The following is a 20,267-nucleotide window of genomic DNA, read 5'->3' on the forward strand; positions in this document are numbered from 1 at the left end:
AATCATCTGATCACTCCTCTCTTACTATTGACTGCTGAGCATTGTTAGAAAAAGTCATACAATGATGCCAGCTGGCATTACAACCAATCCATGTTATCTAACATCTGCTGGCCTATCAAGACTGCTGGGCAATCATTTATCTCTAGTCGACTCTAACTCATGCAATTTTTATTATACATCTTTCCTGCTTTCCCCACTCTTACAACGTCTCCAAATCACTTGAGAAAGTAAAAACCATGTAATAAGAATTGCCTCCACCATCCTCAGTTCAACCACAATATATAACATTCTTCCTTCTCTCTCATTTTCCTCCTCCTTCAGGTTTTTCTCTCTCCCTTGACAATCCCATTCATGTCTATAAAATAACAGCACACAGGTCTCACTTCTGCATTTCCCCCAGTGTTATCACTTGACTACTGAGTGTCCTCAACTAGATTTTCTGCTTATGTTTTAAACTCAACACCTTTAAGTTCTTTAAGTTTCCTTCCAATTCTATAAAATGTTCTGGGTCCATCTGGACAGTTGTCTTTATTCTACATTTCATCTGCTCAGGTGAAGAAAGTCGAAAGGATTTGTTTGTTTTCCCCTATCTCTGGCACTAAAATTCCATAATCCTTTTATTGTGCAGAGTCTAATACCCCATCAAATTTCCTCCCCAGGACTTAGTCCCATAATGCATTCATTTTGGCCATCTCAATTATAAGCTTATTTCTATTCTAAAGTGAACTTGCATTTACCTGCAGCTCCAAATGACAAGCTAAATGAAAGATCTTTGCCAATAGATTTCTTATATGATAACCTATCTCCTGAGAGATTCTCCCTTCCCTTGAACAGGATCTAAGTCCAATTGGCACAGGCTCCCAGAAGGCCATACCTGCCAGCTGTCACCAAGTGCTTCCAGGTGGGCATCTGAGCTAATGGACAGTACTATCTATTGGAGGAATTGGAATCCAATTACAGTAACTTGCAGCAAAAGCAATTCACCTTTCTTTCAGGGATGGAAGGACAAAATGCCAAATGCAGCAGGTTGCATATTTTTGCTCATAAAATACATAATTTGTCAAAATCATTTTTCTCTAAACACTTTAATGGAAATCCTTGGCAGCCTGTACACTAATGATTTACATATTAATTCAGTGCTCAGTTGTTCCATTTTATCCCCAAACTTTTTGCAACACTCAAGTAGTGTTATTCTTTTATTATGAATCATGAAACTAGGCTATTTTCCAAGGAAGAGGGTAGCTCTGTTTCATTGAGAAGTGCTCTGTGACTCTCCTTGGATGGCCTGGCTGAAATTAGTCAGGAGAGACTGGGTTGACTCTGGAGCAATTCTTAATAACCTGCAAGTTGAATTATATAGACCCAGGGTAAATGAAGAAAAACATTACAAAGCAAATGAAAAGGGGAAAGAGGGTTTTCAAAGTTAAGTAATCTGTTCAATTAACTTTACTAAGAGTGATTTTCAGACTTTAAAATATTGAAATATCATTTTCTTTAGATATTTAAATTTTTTTCCTCAACTAAAATTTTAAATTTTTACCTCACTCCTTAATGGCAGGGGCAATTTTACGGCCAAATTAATAAAATAATAGGGAAGAAGAGGAGATATGATTCAAGAGTAAAAGAAATCGCCTCCCGTTATAATAGACAAGGAGTGCAGGTGCTTGGGCTCTGAAGTCTATCTGAGGAACATTAGTGGCCAGATTAAAATTCATATCACATCACGAGTTTGTTTCTACTGAAAAATGCTCGGCTTGGCTTCATCTGATATGTTATCAGCCACATTTTAAGTAGGACTCCTCTTACCTTTAAGAATGTGATAATGCGTCCTATTTAGCCATCAAACTAATTTTGTGTTTTGTTTAACCCTTCAGATCTCTATTGCCAGAAGGGAAGGGAGCCCAGGTGAATCCATTCTGTTTCCTGGGCAGGTGCTGGCTGCCCACCCTCCAGTATGCAGTCTTCTATGCTTCCCTTGTCAAAGGTAAGCTATTCAAATTTCATAGCCATAACAGTTTTCCTTCTCCTTTTTTTCTCTTTGCCCTCGAGATATTCTCAGAGGATTTTATTCAATGCCATGTGATGCTGAAGTTGTACAGGAACGGTATGGTAATTGCATGAGAGCTACAGTTAAGGCCTAATGAACATTATGTTTATGAAGAATGTAGCTCTGATTTCTAAAAGCACTTCGGTAAATTATACAAATTAAATATTCATTACTTTGTACTTCATTAGTTCACATTTGGCACACTTTTTCTCATTATAATAGCCTGGAGTAAAAGCTTTTTAGTTTTTTTTAATACACTCTATTCTGTTATTTTTCAGAAACTCTTTACTTACAATATTAGGGCAAAGCTGTAATTTTTCCATGGGGGCTATAATATTCAGAGTTTTCTTTTAAAAGCACTCCATATTTTATTTCACACAAAGGATGTGACTATCTGAAGTTCTTATTTCAATAGTCAGCACAAAAATATCTAAACTTAAAAAAAAATCTTTACTGTTGCTAGTATTACAGATATCCCCCTTTTTACCCCCATTGCCCCCCTCACCCGGTTCCCACCTCACCCGAGCCCTTAACCACTCTGTTGTCTGTGTCCATAGGCAAATGCATATATGCGTATGTTCTTTGGTTAATCTCTTCCCACCCCCCTAACCCCGCCCCCGCCTCTGTCCTCAGATTCATTAGTCTGTTCCATGTTTCCATGCCTCTTGTTCTATTTTATTCATCAGTTTATTTTGTTCATTAGATTCTTTGTTTATTTATTTTTATTTTTATATTCAATTATTGATATATATGTATTTATTGCCCTTTGTTCATATTTTTCTTCTTCTTCTTCTTCTTCTTCTAGAATACCCTTCAACATTTCATGTAATACTGGTTTGTTGGTGATTAACTCCTTTAGCTTTTTCTTGTCTGTGAAGCTCTTTATCTTCAATTCTAAATTATAGCTTTTTTGGGTAGAGTAATCTTGGCTGTAGGTCCTTGTTATTCATCACTTTAACTATCTCTTGCCACTCCCTTCTGGCCTGCAAAGTTTCTGTTGAAAAATCAGCTGACATCTTATGGGCACTCCCTTGTAGAATCTTTTTTTTCTTTATTTTCTTTATTGATTAAGGTATTACATATGTGTCCTTTCCCCCCCGCCCCATGGCCCTCCCACCTCCCCACTCATGCCTTCACCACCCTGGTGTCTGTGTCCGTTGGTTATGCTTATATGCATGCATACAAGTCCTTTGGTTGATCTCTCCCCCTTAAACCACCCCCTCTGCCTTCCCTCTGAGGTTTGATGGTAAAGCAGCAAGAGAAAATATGTACACTTTTAACTCTGATTTTCACTTAAAATTTACTGGTTTTATTCTTATTTTAAACATTCTATTTCATTAGGGAGAAACCTCTTTATTAAGTTAAAAGTGTTGAAAAGGTCTAAATAATGTTTATTTTCCATGTTGAAATAACTTTATAGTGATTAATTATTCACTGGGTTCTGAGAAGTTAAAAATTCTTTAAATAGTAAGGTTGTTTTTCTGAGATAGGTGATAAATAGATAAGCTTCCTTGACATGGAGAAATTGAAATAGAAAAAAAGAATTATGATTGGAGCTACTCTTTTCCACTTTTAAATACCCTAGTCAGCTTAAATGTATTCTTCCCTCAATGTATTCAGCAAATGTGCTTGTGTCTAAAATTCTGAAAATAAGTAACTCCTCCTAAAATTCTATGAATCGAATGTCTGTTACATGCAGACATACAGTTACAGTTAAACAACTAAAAGTAGGTAACTTACAAATGTAAGTTAATTTAATCAAATTAAATGTAGTCAGATTTAGAGATCATCAGATCTTTTTCATGTAAGATTTCCACAAATGGCAATTAATGGTGGGTCTTTACTATCTGAGAGAGAGGTAAATTCTGAGAACATATTTTAAAAGAGTACAGATAAAATAGTCTGCCTGAACTAAAATAAAATTATATTTAAACAGGGAGCATTGGACTAGGAGACAGAAGACTGGAATTTGAGTTCTGGCTGCATCATGTAGTCTTGTGGTCTTTGTAAAATCGACTCTTTAAACATCAGTGATCTAATGTGGTAAGTAGGAATAATAACACTTGCTTTGCCCACTCCTCTGGGTCATGGTGAATATATAGTGAGATAATGAAACATTAGAAAAAATTTAAACATAAAACATTCTACAGATTAATGAGATTAAAAAGCTAAATTATGAGCTCCATAATTTCCATTCACTAAAAGATCAATAATAAAATATTAACCCAGTTTTAAAGCATGCAAAGTGAAGAAAGAATTGTGGTCCAGGCAAATAATGAGATGCTATCTCCTCTTGAAAGCTAACATATCATATTCTATCAGCTTGCTTCAGCAGGATGGTCATTACAATCCTTTAGGTGACAACCTCTTCATTCTTCTTTTTGTTTCTAGTATTTATTTAACTGACTTTCCTCCCTTAAGGAATTTAAAGAGAATAATAGGGACATAGAATAAGCTTCCAGGAGGAACTTGAAAGAAAATGCAATGGGAGGCTTTGTAGCTATTAAATCCACCTATTTCAAAGTTGAAGGAATCCGGAGAAGGGCGTGAAGTGAGGAAAGGAGCCCAGTGCTGACTCGGGAAGCTTAGAGAACAAAACAGAACGTAGAACACAGACTAGGAAAAGGGTGCTGGCAAACTGTTTTGCTTTTGCATGATAAGTTGAAAAAGAAGCTCTTTTTAAAAGGTATATATTTTATTGATTTCAGAGAGGAAGGGAGAGGGAGAAAGAGATAGAAACATCAATGATGAGAGAGAATCATTGATCAGCTGCCTCCTGCCTCACCCCACAATGTGTCCCCACCCAGAATCAAATCATGACCTCCTGGTCGATGCTCAACCACTGAGCCACGCAGGCCAGGCAAAAAAAAAAAGAAGCCCTTGAAAGCAGCTAAGAAATAAGAAAGGTAATAGTAAAGACTCTACTTCAGAAAACCATGTAAAGATTTGGTTGGTATAGCAGTATTTTGCATATATCAAAGGAAAAAAAAACTGAAGGAAGCATCTTAGATGTCAAAAAATCAATCTACACATAGATTTTGACATGCCATAAAGCAGGCGTCCTCAAACTATGGCCCGCGGGCCACATGCGGGTGTTTTTGCCGTTTTGTTTTTTTTACTTCAAAATAAGATATGTGCAGTGTGCAATGGAATTTGTTCATAGTTTTTTTTAAACTATAGTCCGGCCCTCCAACGGTCTGAGGGACAGTGAACTGGCCCCCTGTTTAAAAAGTTTGAGGACCCTTGTCATAAAGAAACATCTGAATCTGTCTGCTGGATTTATTTGAAAACAAAATGGTAATTGGAAGGAGTCAAAGATAATGGGGGAATTTCAAGTTAAAGTTATGGGATGAGTAGGGAGTTTCCTATAGGATAAGAGTGACAGGCTAGGATAAATATTAGGACTAGCACAGAGTTAAGAAATAATGCCTATTCCTGTTCTCTATTGATCTATGTTCAAGTCTGACACTAAAACTTACTTAAAATTCTATTTATTCAAAGAGCCTCTTCAGAAAAGTCACAGAACATGATAGCAAAATATTTCAAGTAGTTCATCCAGCCAACCACTCTTTGGATCTTTCCCACAGCATTCCAGTCAACAGGATGTCTGGCTTACACATAAACACCTCCAGGGATGAGATATTCCGTTTCCTGAAGCAACATATGCCACATTGGGTGAGCTTAGTATGTTAGAAAAGTCCTCCTTATATTAAACTGGAATCAGTCTCCTCTAACTGCTCCTCATTGGACCTATTCTACCCTTTTAGGGTCACAAACCTGATGTCTACCTATTTGTTCAATTCTCTGTTCCTTACTTTCTCATACTAATGTATTAAACAATTATTTACACAAACATTATATACTATGTGATTATGAATTATCTCCCTATCAGTGGTAACAGAGCCTCCCCCACCCACCCACCCATCCATCCACCCACCACCACCAAGCTCCATGTCTTGACTTTACCACAGGTTCAAGGCTCTGTGACATTCCCACATCTCTTCCAGTAGGAAGGGAGCTTACATTTGATGAACCCTGTGATATGCCAAGAATATGACAGATTATATCATTCAATCCTCTCATCAGCCCTACAAAAACAGTACTGTGTTATTGACCCTTTCAACAGATAGTCATCAGTTTTACACTCAAGAATGATCATAGCATTACTTTCCCAGGTACTGATTTTCTATGTGTACTCTTGATTTCCCTAATACATATTTTCTTTTAATGTTAATATTTTTATTACATTTAATATTTGCTCTTTTAGAAGTATTTTCCAATTTTTTTTTCTCAAATGAGTTGAGACAAATAAAATAGACATTTCACAGATGGGTGCTGAAGCTCAAAGAGGTTGAATAACTTGACCAAGAGATGATCGAACTCTGGAAAATGGATTCTCCATAACTGAATTCTTTAGAATCAGTTTATAAACCCAAAGTCTCATTTACTACTTTCGATGGAAGATCTATGTGGAAGGATAACGGATGTCCATTCTTGCACAAAGCCCTCCAACACCAAGTCACAAATCAAGTCACACATCAGAAGACTGCTTAGAGGCACTGAGAAAAAGAGTCTATGATGCCAAAATGATACTTAATTCAACATAAAATAGCTTAACCGTTCATCATCTTTGTCTAGAGATATTTCAAGCTCAGGGTTTTCAAAAAATGCTCAATAAAATTATGGCAGCAGGTCTCTCAGACATTTTTGAAGCCAGACTATTCAGGTTTTATTTTTCAAATTTCTTTTCTCAATGTTACCTACTAGTTACCTGTATTTGCAGGCACAGGACTTCCTCGTTTTGTAACCTCAAAACTTATCTTAAAATGAATATACTTTAAGTATGTTTGTTTATTTAGGGAGAATATATTGGTAATATTTTAAAATACCACAAAGATATCACCATATTTTTTTTTCCCATGGGTCATTTTATGACCTCATCCCTAAACAATTGGGATATGTTGTGTTTGAGACATGGAGACTTGGCCACATCCTGTGAAAAAAGTGAGATAGTTCCCTTGAAGAAAAATGAATGATAACTATATGATGGAAAAATATGTGGGACCAGGGGCACAGGACCCCTGGAGAGCAAAACGAGAGAGTGTGTTCAAAGAGACCAGGTCTGGGCAGTTAAATAGGCCACAGTCTTAAGGCCACAGGCCTGAGGTGGAAAAGGAGCTGATCTGAGAACTTCCACGATTATAAGGTCCAGGGTTGATGAACTCTAGGAGCTCTGATTTCTCTCACAGAACTATAAACTTTCCCATTCTGATGTGTAATCCTATTAAGGAATCCTCAAGTCGTCAGGGAAATTTTCTTAAAATGTCATTTCTTACTGTTGTTTGGAGAATTTAAGGAAGATGCAAACTTGGGGTTGCTTGGAAAGAAAGAACACCATGAAAATGCAAAAGCAACTAGCAGTATTAGCCTCAGAAATTAAACCACGGGGACAACAGGGGAGTGTTTATCCCAATGGTATCTATAAATATTGCTTTGAATTTAAAGTTTGACAGTCTTCATTGAATTTTTCAAATTATGATCATAATAAGCCAAGCTCCCAAATGGATATGTTATCAGCTATGTAAAATCAGGAACACATAGTTTCAGAAAGGGAGATAAATATGGCAATTTGTTATACTTACATTGATAAAGCAATGCAACTAATAGAAAATATACTCCTTTTCTTGCCTCATAATTGTGCAAATGAATAATAAATGAGCATAAAAGAGGATTTATAGTCATTTAAAATTCATTATAAAACTAGTGTTTTACATATATTGAGATTATTTTTTTATACTAAGGTATCTTTTATATTTGAGAATCAGGTTTTTTTTAATCTCTCAAAAAACATCAATAAAAAATTCATTATTTCTAAAATACAATTGAATGAAACTGATTTAAATTTTTAAAAAGTTTTTCTGCTATTAGATTTCAAAAATTCATAATAACATATTAGCTTATGTTACTCTTTAACCCATAGAAATTAGGAAATTAAAATTTTAAGCAAGCTCAGTTCAATTACATTTTAAAAGCTAATCAGTGTTTTCAACCCTTTTATCTTTCTTAGTCCTGTGATACAAATACATGTTATTAAGAATATTAGGGTCTTGGAGTTAAACTTCTAAGATGAATACAGATATCTAAGGCTATAAACTCTAATGGGCAAATAATGTCAATTTAATTTTCTATAATTACATTTACTTTCATTTTTGAACCTCCATTTTACCTGATAATAGCAACTTAATCTTTGTCAATTCAGAGTAAAAAATAATAATAATTCTGTGAGGCCACGGCCCATGTGGCCTGGGTTCAAAGGCCTGGAGAAAGAGCTGACACACAAATTAATACACAAGACAAGAAATATAAATTTGGAAATTATGGGGAAGCCAGCTGGAAACTTAATTCAAGGAACCAAGCTTCACTGAATCTCCGCACCCATATTCTTTTTATTTACCAGAATACACAATTGCCTTTTAGGAATGCAAACAGACATATCAATGGTAATGCTTTGTAAACAGTGAAAGATTATCAGGTTAGGGGGCTTTGCCCTTGGCCATTGAGTCAGCAGCAGGTAATAAAATGCAGATATTCAGCCCTGTGAATATCAAAGCCCTATTCAGCCTTCTGACTGAATAGGTGGAAAAGGAGCTGATCTGAGAACTTCCGCGATTATAAGGTCCAGGGTTGATGAACTCTAGGAGCTCTGATTTCTCTCACAGAACTATATTAATATTAATTTATATTAATTACTGTTGATCTTGGCTTCCAGCATAATTCAGAGTTTCTTAGTCAAATTGCACTTTTTCTGAGTCAACTTTTATTTTTTGTGTGCAAAATAAACTTTTATTTTCCCTTGAACACAGCCCCTGTGGTTTTGTAAAAGTTTTGAGAAGGCTCACACAATGAGTCTTACAAGCACTCATGCCACCAGCTCCTCTGACTGTCCTTATGCCTAGATGGTCTCCTGGTTTTGGAATCTGGAGGGACCCAATTTCTTATCCAGTCTCCAATCATAGATCACAGGCAAACTTGCTGTATTATTCTCCTAAGAAATGCAATACTACCTTTTTTTTTCTTCTTTTTTTTTTTTTTTTTTTTTTTTTTTGTATGGTCAGATCTTTCTCAGATATAACTGTGTCCTTCTCTGGGTCAGAGGAAATATTCAGTTGCTCTCAAAACCCCTCTGGGACCAAGGGGAATACACTGAGCAATCTCCATCCTCCTCTGACCAGATACAAGGAGGGAAAGCCCTCTGGCATAGGTTAGGCCTCTTAGTGTGATTCCCTACAGTGGATGGGTAATTGACTCTTGATTTTCTACCAAGATCTGTTCAAGAATGTGCTCACAGCAGGCTGCATTAGAATGGGAAGGCAGAGAATGAGGGCTGAAAAGTGCCAACCCTCCGGGTATTATCTTCTGTTCTTTAAAAACCACAAATTAATTCACTGTATACTCAAGAGTCCCTTGGCACAATTCCAGGTGAATGGTTAGTTTTCTTCTCTACCTATGAAAATACCAAGCACCTTCTTAGATATTCACTGACATCTAAGTTTCCTTTTGCTCAAGACTTGTCTGTTCTATAGTCCCTCCCTGTGAAATTTTTACCTTCTTGAGGGTATGGCATGACATCATGCAATTCTCTCAAAGTCAAGTTTATAGGGAAAAAATATTGGCCATAAGTCCTCCAGGGCCATGGATTTTGAGATAAAAATAGAAAGGCATTATAGTCATTTTACAATGTGAATGTATATCAAATCATCACACTGTACACTTAAAACATATAAAATTATATTTGTCATTATCCTCAACAAAGCGGGGTGGGGGGTAAGGAAAGACATTGAGACTCAAGAAATTTTTCTGTCAAACTTTTGTCTCTGCCATAAATGTGAAAAATTATTAGATGATTTGAGAATTTATTAGATCATTTAAAAATATTCTGGTATTTAAAAGACTATAATTTATACAATTAAACATTTAAATTCAACCAATTTTCTTATCAGATAAACTCTTAGCTTAGTAACCAGCAATTGTATAGATAATTTCCACTGAATTATAATTTTAACTTAAATGGGACATTACACTTACTTAACTAGAGAAAGTGTGCTCTTGATTGAAAAAAATATATTTTTGAACTTTTTCTTAGCATAAGTTCTTTGCCAGTATTTAGAAGAAATGTTTTTTGATGCTAGTGTGTTTTTAACTTAGAAATCAGTTTTATAACAGCTTGAAAAATATTCTCTGGAGTCCAATTTTTAGACAATTTTCTTGCAATTTTCAGTTTCTCACATAAACTTAACTTGCACCATCATTTGGTTATGTGTTATTTCTAGTGTGTTTGTATTACTTATACTTTTATTTCTATGGGATTTATTTTATATCAGCCAAACTAACCTACGTAGGAAAGAACTGAGCCTAGCTTTTCCCACTTATTAAGGTGGGAGTTAAAGTTTCTGTCCCATAATATAAAAATTACTTTCCTAGTCATTTTTAGGATGTTGATCTTAATCATCTATCTATATATATAAAGAGTCAGGGGCATAACATCCAAAACGACCGAAGGCTCGACCAAACGCCAGGCTGTGTGTGCAGCAGGCAAGCGGGCTGAACTGCTGACCTCTCGGAGAGAGAGAGAGGCAGGGCTGACCAGCAGCAGCAGCGGCTGCTGGTGAGGCCCAAGAGAGAAGCAGGGTGATCAGACCTCACCAGCAGCCAAGCCTCTCTCTCTCTCTCTCCCAAAGGTCAGCAATTCAGCCCGATCACCAGCAGCCTGGGGTGGCTGCTGATCAGCCCCACCTCTATGATCAGGCCCGGAAGATAGGCCCAGAGATTCTGACTGGCATAGAAACCGACCAATCAGAACCAAATCTGGCTGAATTGCGAGAAGCCAATGGCTGCCTAGGAGGCGGAGCTTTTGACACTGACTGGCATAGAAATCAAATAATCAGAACTTACTCTGGGTGAACTGCAAAGGCAGAACCTAAGGTGGGGGCTGAGGAGGGGTTTTAAGGGCAACAGCTGTTTGGTGTAAGGTGTAAGGAAGTGATTCAATTTTTTAATGACAGGTTTGGCAATATAATGCATATGGCTAGCTATCAGTCCAGATATAGGTATTATGTGTTTTTGTCTGCCAAGAGCATCTCCTCCTGCTAAAAAAGCCTCCCCCCCCCCAATTTAAGCAATCTGATCCTATATAATCTATCTATACTACTAAAAGGGTAACATGCTAATTAGACCGGGTCAACCAACCATCTTCCAGACATCCGACTTCCTTCCAGACAAAGCTAAGGTGGTGGGGGCTGAGGCAGAGGCAGTTAGGGGCAATCAGGCCAGCAAGGGAGGGAAGTTAGGGCCGAGATCAGGCCAGCAGAAGAGGGCAGTTAGGAGTGATCAGACAGGCAGGCAGAGGCAGTTAGGGGTGATCAGGCAGGCAGGCAGGCAGAGAGGTTAGGGGCAATCAGGCTGGCAGGGGGGCAAGGTAGGGGCGATCAGGCTGACAGGGGGGCATGATGGGGTGATCAGGCTGACAGGGGGCCAAGGTGGGGCGATCAGGCTGGCAGGCAGAGGGGTTAGGGGCGATCAGGCAGGCAGGTGAGTGGTCAGGAGCCAGTTGTCCCGGATTGCTAGAGGGATTGGGCCTAAACTGGCAGTTGGACATCCCCCAAGGGGTCCCAGATTGGAGAGGGTGCAGGCCAGGCTGATGAACCCCCCCTCCATGCACAAATTTCAGGCACCAGGCCTCTAGTATATATATAAAAAGGCAGTGACCGTAATGACCAAAGGCTCGACTGAACACCAGAAGTCAGTCCTGCAGTCAATCCAGCACTGACTGCTGAGGGGGCTGCGGATCAGGCCTGGAGAGAGGCCTGGGAGAGAAGCAGGTTCTGATCTGTAGCCTCCATAGAAGCTGTTGATCAGCCCTTGCCTCTCTCTTTCTCTCTGGGCCTGGCCATCAGCATGCCTCTCTTTCTCTCCAGGCCTCCGCAGGGGCTGCTGATCAGCCCCGCCTCTCTGATCAGGCCCGGAGCTAGGCCCGGAGATGCTGACTGGCATAGAAACTGACCAATCAGAACCAAATCTCTGTGAACTGTGAGGAGCCAATGGCTGCCAGGAGGTGGAGCTTTTGATGCTGACTGGCATAGAAACCGACCATCAGAACCTAATCTGGGTGAACTGCGAAGGCAGAACCTAAGGTGGGGGCTGAGGAGGGGTTTTAAGGAAGTTGGGGGCGAAATGAGGCTGGCAGGGGAGGGCAGTTTGGGTAGAGATCAGGCTGGCAGGGGAAGGCAGTTGGGGGCAAGATCAGGCCTGTAGAGGAGGGAAGTTGGGGTGATCAGGCAGGCAGAGGCAGTTTAGAGAGATCAGGCAGGCAGGCAGGTGAGCGGTTAGGAGCCAGTGGTCCCAGATTGCTAGAGGGATGTCCAACTGCCAGTTTAGGCCTGTGGGATCGGGCCTAAACCGGCAGTCTGACATCCCCCAAAGGGTCCCCTATTAGAGAGGATGCAGGCTGGGCTGAGGGAACCCGCCCCATGCACGAATTTCGTGCACCAGGCCACTAGTTCTTTAATAAATCAGTAATAACTCCAAATTTACATTTCTCACTGCTTTTCACACAAATACTCTCTTCCCTGCAAAAATAAAACATACAATTTTGGTATACAGAGATGGGAAAAAGTAGGTTTACAACTGTTCATAACACAATAATTAATAAATAATAATATAAGGATAAACTGTGTTTTATGTACTCGCAACTGTAAACCTACTTTTGCCTACCCCAGTATGTCTAAAAAGAGACTAAATGACTACGCACCATAAACACTTTCTAGATGAAAATCACTGCTGATGGGAATATCAAATAGGATGATCACTAAAGTAAATAATTCAGCAGCAACTTGAAAATTGAAAATGAGTTTACTCTAATACCCAGCAAACTCATATCTAGGTAAATACTTTTAAAAAGACTTAAATATGCGCATAATGGTCACTTACAAGGATAGCATTGCAGCATTATACCAATGGTGAAATCAGATGTAAGCTGAATGACTTTCAACAGAAGAATGAATAAATCAAATATTAATAGTATGAAGCAGCTAGAAATGAACTTGATATCTATCAATATTAGATCTCAAAAACATAATGTTGAGTGAAAAAAGCAACCTGTGGTTTCAGTTAATACATAAAGGGTGAGGCAAATTGCATACATTTTAAAACACAGAGGACTAGCAATAACATGTTATTCATGTGCATGTATGCTTATAGGTATGAAAACTAAAACTGGATACACACCCAATTCTTCCTCTAAGCTCTAAATACTCTCAGCCTATTTTTAGCCAATATACAGGGTGTCCCCCTAAAATATATAGACACTATGTCTTTAGACTCTATTACATTTTGAAAATAAAATGTATTTTAATAAACATTGCCTTTATAATTATACAATGGGTGTATAATTTTCTGGGACACCCTGTAGTTCAAGCATCAAAAACTGTCTGACACATAGTAGGACTCACTACTTATTGAAAAATGTATTCATAATAGTGATTGCCTGAGAGTTGCTCTAGGAGAGAAATTAAATGGGGAGTAAGAAACAAGAGCATCAACTTTATCTGTAATGTAATATTCATCATATTTAGAAAGAGAGGGGGAAGGAAGAGGAAGAAAGAGACTTGCAAATAGGAAAAGAATTAACACATTTCAGCTGTTCATTGGTCCGTGGATGTCTTTGATAACTGTCCCTACACCTTTCTTTATTCTTTAGCTTTAAAAAGAATTCAGTCTCACAAACTGCAACCCATATTTTTAAAGCCACGTGCCTTAAAATTAATAAGGAATTTTAATGCTAAGCCCTTGCCACTCGTAACTCTGTTCCAGTTGTTTCATGTGTATTCATTGTTTTCTTCTTTAAATTGTGAGCAATTCCTGTAGCACTTCTCAACCTTTCATTTGTCATGTTTCTCCTAATATCCTGATTCAAAAGTCAAAATACTTGGTTGGCTTCTAGCCTCAGTTCCACATGTAAGTAGTTGTGTGACTTTCAGCAAGTTGCTCAATGTGGAACTTTATTTCCTCGTTTGAAAATTAGAGACATTGCAGATCTCCTTTAGAGCCCCTCTCACGTTTAAGATTTAAGAACTTTATAAGCCATCCCTGCCAGTGTGGTTCAGTAGTTGAGCATCAACCCATGAACCAAGAGGTCCTGGTTTGATTCCCACTCAAGGCACATGCCCAGGTTGCAGATCCATCCCCAGTAGGGGGGCATGCAGGAGGCAGCCAATTGATGATTCTCATCATTGATGTTTCTAACTCCCTCTCTCTTCCTCTCTGAAATCAATTAAAACTTTTTAAAATAACTTTATAAGCCCTATTTCCTTTTAGTTCTAAAATTTGGTATTGATTTTCCCACTAAATTCCTATTACACATGTTTTGTACCTTTACTATAGCAGCAAGCACACTCTCTCCCTACAATGACTACACAGTACATGGAGGACATGATAAACATCTGCTGTTTTAAGGTGAAACATTCTAGGTTACTAATTAAAAATTTTGGAAGAATCAAATCTAATGCCTGTTTTTGAAAATTCATAAAGGCTGCCTTAATTCAAGCCACAAAGTTATGAGAGGTGTTCATTGGATTGTTTGCTTACAGCAAGTCAGTGTTGAGGTATATACTCTTTTGTCTTTTTTTAAAAATATATTTTATTGATTTTTTTTACAGAGAGGAAGGGAGAGGGATAGAGAGTTAGAAACATCGATGAGAAAGAAACATCAATCAGCTGCCTCCTGCACACCCCCTACTGGGGATGTGCCTGCAACCAAGGTACATGCCCTTGACCAGAATTGAACCTGGGGCCCTTCAGTCCACAGGCCAACGCTCTATCCACTGAGCCAAACCAGTTAGGGCTACTGTTTTGCCTTAATGTTGCAACATATCAATACAACATACATAATGCCTAACTCTTCCCCCCTGTGTTTGAGCCATCCTAGATGAAATGGCCTGTAATCCCTGAATCTCTGCTGTCTCCAACATGATCCTTTTGAAGCCACTGCAACGTAGACCTGTTTCTGTGTGACTTTTAAGTTCCATTTCACAGCCCTGCTTGAAAACCCAGTTACTATGGTGATGTGTACCACTGCAGAGAATCTCCTTCTCCACAACTAAAGCCGTACCCTATTCAGTCAAAGTGGTATCTATGGCTTAATGGTTCAGCAAAAGGCTGACAGATCTATGGTCTCATTTCCGACTGAGAGGTTTTTAATAAGTAGTTTGAGCTCCTGGAATCTGAGAAGACTGAACAGGCTCTATCTAAATTTAGCAGGTCAATCTTAAAGGACAGTTCCCGGACAGATCAAATACTGTGTAAGTTGGAAAATGCTGAATCGGCATGCCAATATGTGACTCCTTTTTGAGGCAATAAATAGAGAAATAAACAGACGACCCCCTGGGAATTTCAAAAGAAAAGAAAACTGACATACAGGGAGTAGACACCTCTCCCCCAGCGAGATAGTCCTGTCAAGAGCCCCAACTCATTCTGGCGCTCACCCAGCTGGACTCCCGCTGGCCTCTTACAGCTGTGGCTCTATCTCTCCCTCTCTCTATAGGTGATGGGAGTGGAAGAAGAGACAGTTCTCTGTCACTGCAGAGATGTGATCTTGGCATTCTGAGAGGCATTTCTGACTGCATTTTTCTTAAATACATATTATTTTACATAAGGATTAGATTCAGTAATAGCATATGTCATAGGTTAGGATTGCAGTTGACTTATTGCATTAATACCCTCTTTGTCCTATTTATATGACAAACTACATCCTCAGTTCCGAACAATTGCCTGGAAATGGAATTTTGAAAAAAAAAATGCTATATTAGATAACTTTGTAAACTGCTACAATATGAATGCCTCAAAGGACAGAAACTGCTTTCTTCCATCTTTATATGCATCCAGCCATCTGCACATGTCTGACTAGTGTGACAAGCACATGGTGTTTAACAGTGTTTGGGGGTGAATAAGATAAGTGGATAAGACATAAATAAATTTAATCCTAAGTCTTCTTATGTGGGAAACATTTTCAGACACGTTCCATCTATTTATCACAGTTTTTCAGGAGATATTCTTCTAAAGCCTAAGTAAAACTACTGGTCAAGCCCCCCCCCCCACCCCCCACTTCCCCCGCTATGCTGGTACCAACAAGTAAGAGATAAGAAAGCTATGTGTTCAGAAAATGAGCCAATAAAAATTACTATTGTAACCACAGACTGCAGATTAATAGGGTCGAGATCTGTAAATAAGAACATCTGATGACATAAGCATTAACATCTTAAATTAATATCTGATCTGAGATAACTACACAGCTTGAGGCAAAATGCAGGCCATGGGCAATTCTCTAGCATGCAATATTGGCAATAAGGCCTGAGTCAGCACATACTTTTATCATTAGATGATATTGTTACCTCGGAGACTGGTTTTAATTGTGATCTCTATTTATAATTACTAATCAAAATGCTATGAACCAAAAAACCCTCTTAATTATATGGTCTATATATTTTTTAATTTGATAAAAGATTTAGTTCTTCATTTCATGTGTGTTTTCCCCAAGGTTGACTCCATAGCCTCGGTCAGCCATGAGTACATATTTACTTGAAACCCTTCTTAGGTTGCAAAATTGTAAGTAACTCCAGATCAAAATGCTGAGAAACTCATTATCTAACTAAACTGTTTTCCCAGCTCACCTAGAAATAATAACAGCTTCTTTGAATCCAATTTGAAAAAAAAAATCTTTCTGAGCATAAGATGTATTAATTGTACAGTTTTCAATCAAAACATTTTTGCAAAGCATATTAGAAACAGAGTTCTAAAGCATCCAATTGATTTCATTTCTCTCCTTAGTTTTCAAAAAAAAACCCACAAATCTAATTTTCTTTATTTTTTCACTCTGCTAATTCATAAATATAAGTTCTGTTAAATTTACTGTCCTAGCCTGGCCTGTGTGGCTCAGTGGTTGAGCGTAGACCCATGAACCAGGAGGTCACAGTTCTATTCCCAGTCAGGGCACATGCCCTGGTTGCGGGCTGGATCCCCAGTGGGGGACGTGCAGAAGGCAGCCAATCAATGATTCTCTCTCATTATTGATGTTTCTCTCTCTCTCTCTCTCTCTCTCTCTCTCTCTCTCTCTCTCTCTCAAATCAATAAATATATATATATATATATTTTTTTTAATTTACTGTCTCAGAGTTCAACAATCCACATATCCCCCTTTGCCATATCAATAATCTCACACCTTTTCAACTATAATGCTACGGATGTGACTCCCTATATGTGCATTCTAATCTCATATAGTCTTCTAACTCCAGACCTGTCACTTAGAAATCTTTATTAAAATAACATATCTAAACAATATATATCAGTTTCTCTGTTCTTTGCCCCAAATAACCTCCTCTTAATATCACTTTGCATTATCAATACCTTTTCTAGTTACTACAGCACCAAATCTCAGGTTCATTGTTAATTTCTTGCCCTCCTTAATCTCCCCGTGAAATAAGTTCCATCTATAGGTTATGTCTGCAGTCTCCTATTTATTTCTCCCTGATCATTCCTGGCCCTGCTATCTTAGTTCAAATTCTCATTACTTTCCATGTACATTATGACTAAAACTGCCTAACTGCTCACTGGATTCCGTGCTCTAATTAGCTAAGCCAACACCACCTAAAGTGACTCAGGTATATAATATATAACACTAGAGGCCCCGTGCACAAAAAATCATGCACTAGGGGGTCCCTCAGCCCGGCCTGTGTCCTCTCGCAGTCCAGGAGCCCTCAGGGGATGTCCAACTGATGGCTTGTTTTAAGTTTGTGCACACACACACGTGTGTGTGTGTGTGTGTGTATGTGAGTGTGTATACATCTCTAGTTATATCATTGGATTATTTAAAGTTTTCATGTCATTTGATCTAATAACTGGAACTCTCAGACACTGATGGTGGGAATGTAAAATGGAACAATCATTTTATACAACTTTTTTGTTGGTTTCTTATAAAGTTAAATGTGCACCTACCATTTGTCTCAGCTGTTCTAATCATGGGTATTAGTGCAAAAGAAAGAATTTAAGTCATTTTTATAGTCACCCTGATGCATTAGATTAACCAGTTTTAAACCAGTATTTGTTAACATCTAACAATGATGCACAAGTGCACCTTTGTGATGTGTCACAGCTTCTTAAACTAAGCATTTTAAAGTTCTTGGGAGAAACAGAACTTCTCAGAGAAAGGTATAATTAGGGAAAACAGGTCACATCATCACAAATTACATTAAAGAAACAGGCAGGAAAATAGTGTCAACTTCATTATTTCTCCTCAAAGAAATTGAACTTGTCTTCCATTTTATTAGAAGACTTGATATGTGTGAGTTTACTCACCAGCTCATTGATGTGACCAATTGCATTTACAGTAGACAAAACTAATGAATACAGGTAAGAGGTGACAGTTGGGAAGTAGAGAACAGGACTTCTTAGTCATTAAACCTGTATAGACTATGTCAAGCTCCCTTCCCTGAATACCTCAAAGCGCTTTACAACCATCATCTATTAAATCCGCCTGACACTGATGCAAGGCAAGAAGAATAACATCACCACCTCCTTTTCAGAGTTTGGAAAAAAATACCTCTGCCAGTTAAAAAGAAAGAGTGAGCTAAGAGCAGGGAACAGCACAGAGCATTGTTCCAAGACCATTGCCTCTGAAATTCAGATGTCTAACAGTGGCCCAATTAGGTGACTTCCATTAGGCTAATTATATAGGAGAAGGGGAAAGGAGTTAGCTAGCTATTTACCCAATTTCTTGTTTTTTCAATTATCATATAACACCATATCTTTCTTTGTATCCCCAAATATGTGGCACCTGGTAGTATTCCATTTTTTTTATCCTCGCCTGAGAATATTTTTCCATTATTTTTAGACTGGAAGGGAGGGACGGAGGGAGGGAGGGAGGGAGAGAGAGAGAGGTGTCTACACATCAATTGGTTTCCTCTTGCTTGGGAACAAGCCTGCAATCAAGGTATGCACCCATGACTAGAATCAAACCCTGGACCCCTCAGTCTGTAGGCTGACACTCTATCCACTGAGCCAAACTGGCTAAGGCTATTATTGCATTTTTAACAGTTATATTAAGGTATACATGACAGGTCATAAAATTCACCCATTTAAAATATACAGAATAATTGTTAGTAAATTTATATCATGACATACTATCATTGAATTTCAGATGTGGAACATTTCTATCATTCTCAAAAGTTCCATCACATCAGTAGTCAATTCCCATTCCCTCCCCTTTTCCCAGGCAAACACTGATATGCTTTCTGTCTTTACAGTATTACACTTTCTAGAGATGTTATATAAATTGAATGATGACTTACATAGTACTTTGCATCTGGATTTTTTCACTTAGTATGTTTTTTAATCTATGTTTTTTCATGTTGTGATTTTTTTGCATCCAATAAGTAGTATTTGTTTATTGCTACACCAGGTGATAACATTGGATTGCTTTCATTTTTTGTCTATTATGAATGTTGTTTCTGTAAGCATTTGCATGATGAGTCTCATGGACATACGTTTTTATTTCTCTGGGATAAATATCTAGGAATGAAATTACTAGATCAAATGATAATTATATGTTTAACATTTTATGAAACTGCCAAACTGTTTTCCAAAGCAACTGTACCATTTTGCATTATCACAAGCAATTCATGAGGGTTTCAGTTTCTATGTATTTTCTCCAACTCTAAGTATTTTCAAATTTTTTATTATAATCATTTTAGTGTGTGTAGAGTTGTATCCCTGTGTGTATATATTTTATTGGTAGCTTTATGGAGGTAAGATACAATGAATTGAACATATATAAAGTATATAATTTGTTAAGTTTTGACATAGGTATATAACCATGAAATAATCACTACAATACGATAGATAATGAAGATATTAATTATAAACAAAACTTTCATTTTGCCCCTTGGTAATTCCTCCCTCCGGCACTGACATCCCTACTCCATGCCCAGGAAACCACTGATCTGTTTTCTGTTACTGCAAATTAGCTGCATTTTTTATGATTTTATATTAAAAAATTAAATCATACAATGCTGCCTCCAAAACCCTCAGTAAAGTCTGCTGCTTACACGTCTCTTGAAAGTGTCTTGTTTGTTCTTTTCCAATGAAATGAATGAAGTTCTAAATCCTATATTTG

This window comes from Cnephaeus nilssonii, assembly GCF_951640355.1.
Source record: "Cnephaeus nilssonii genome assembly, chromosome: 6".
In the NCBI taxonomy this organism is placed as follows: domain Eukaryota; kingdom Metazoa; phylum Chordata; class Mammalia; order Chiroptera; family Vespertilionidae; genus Cnephaeus; species Cnephaeus nilssonii.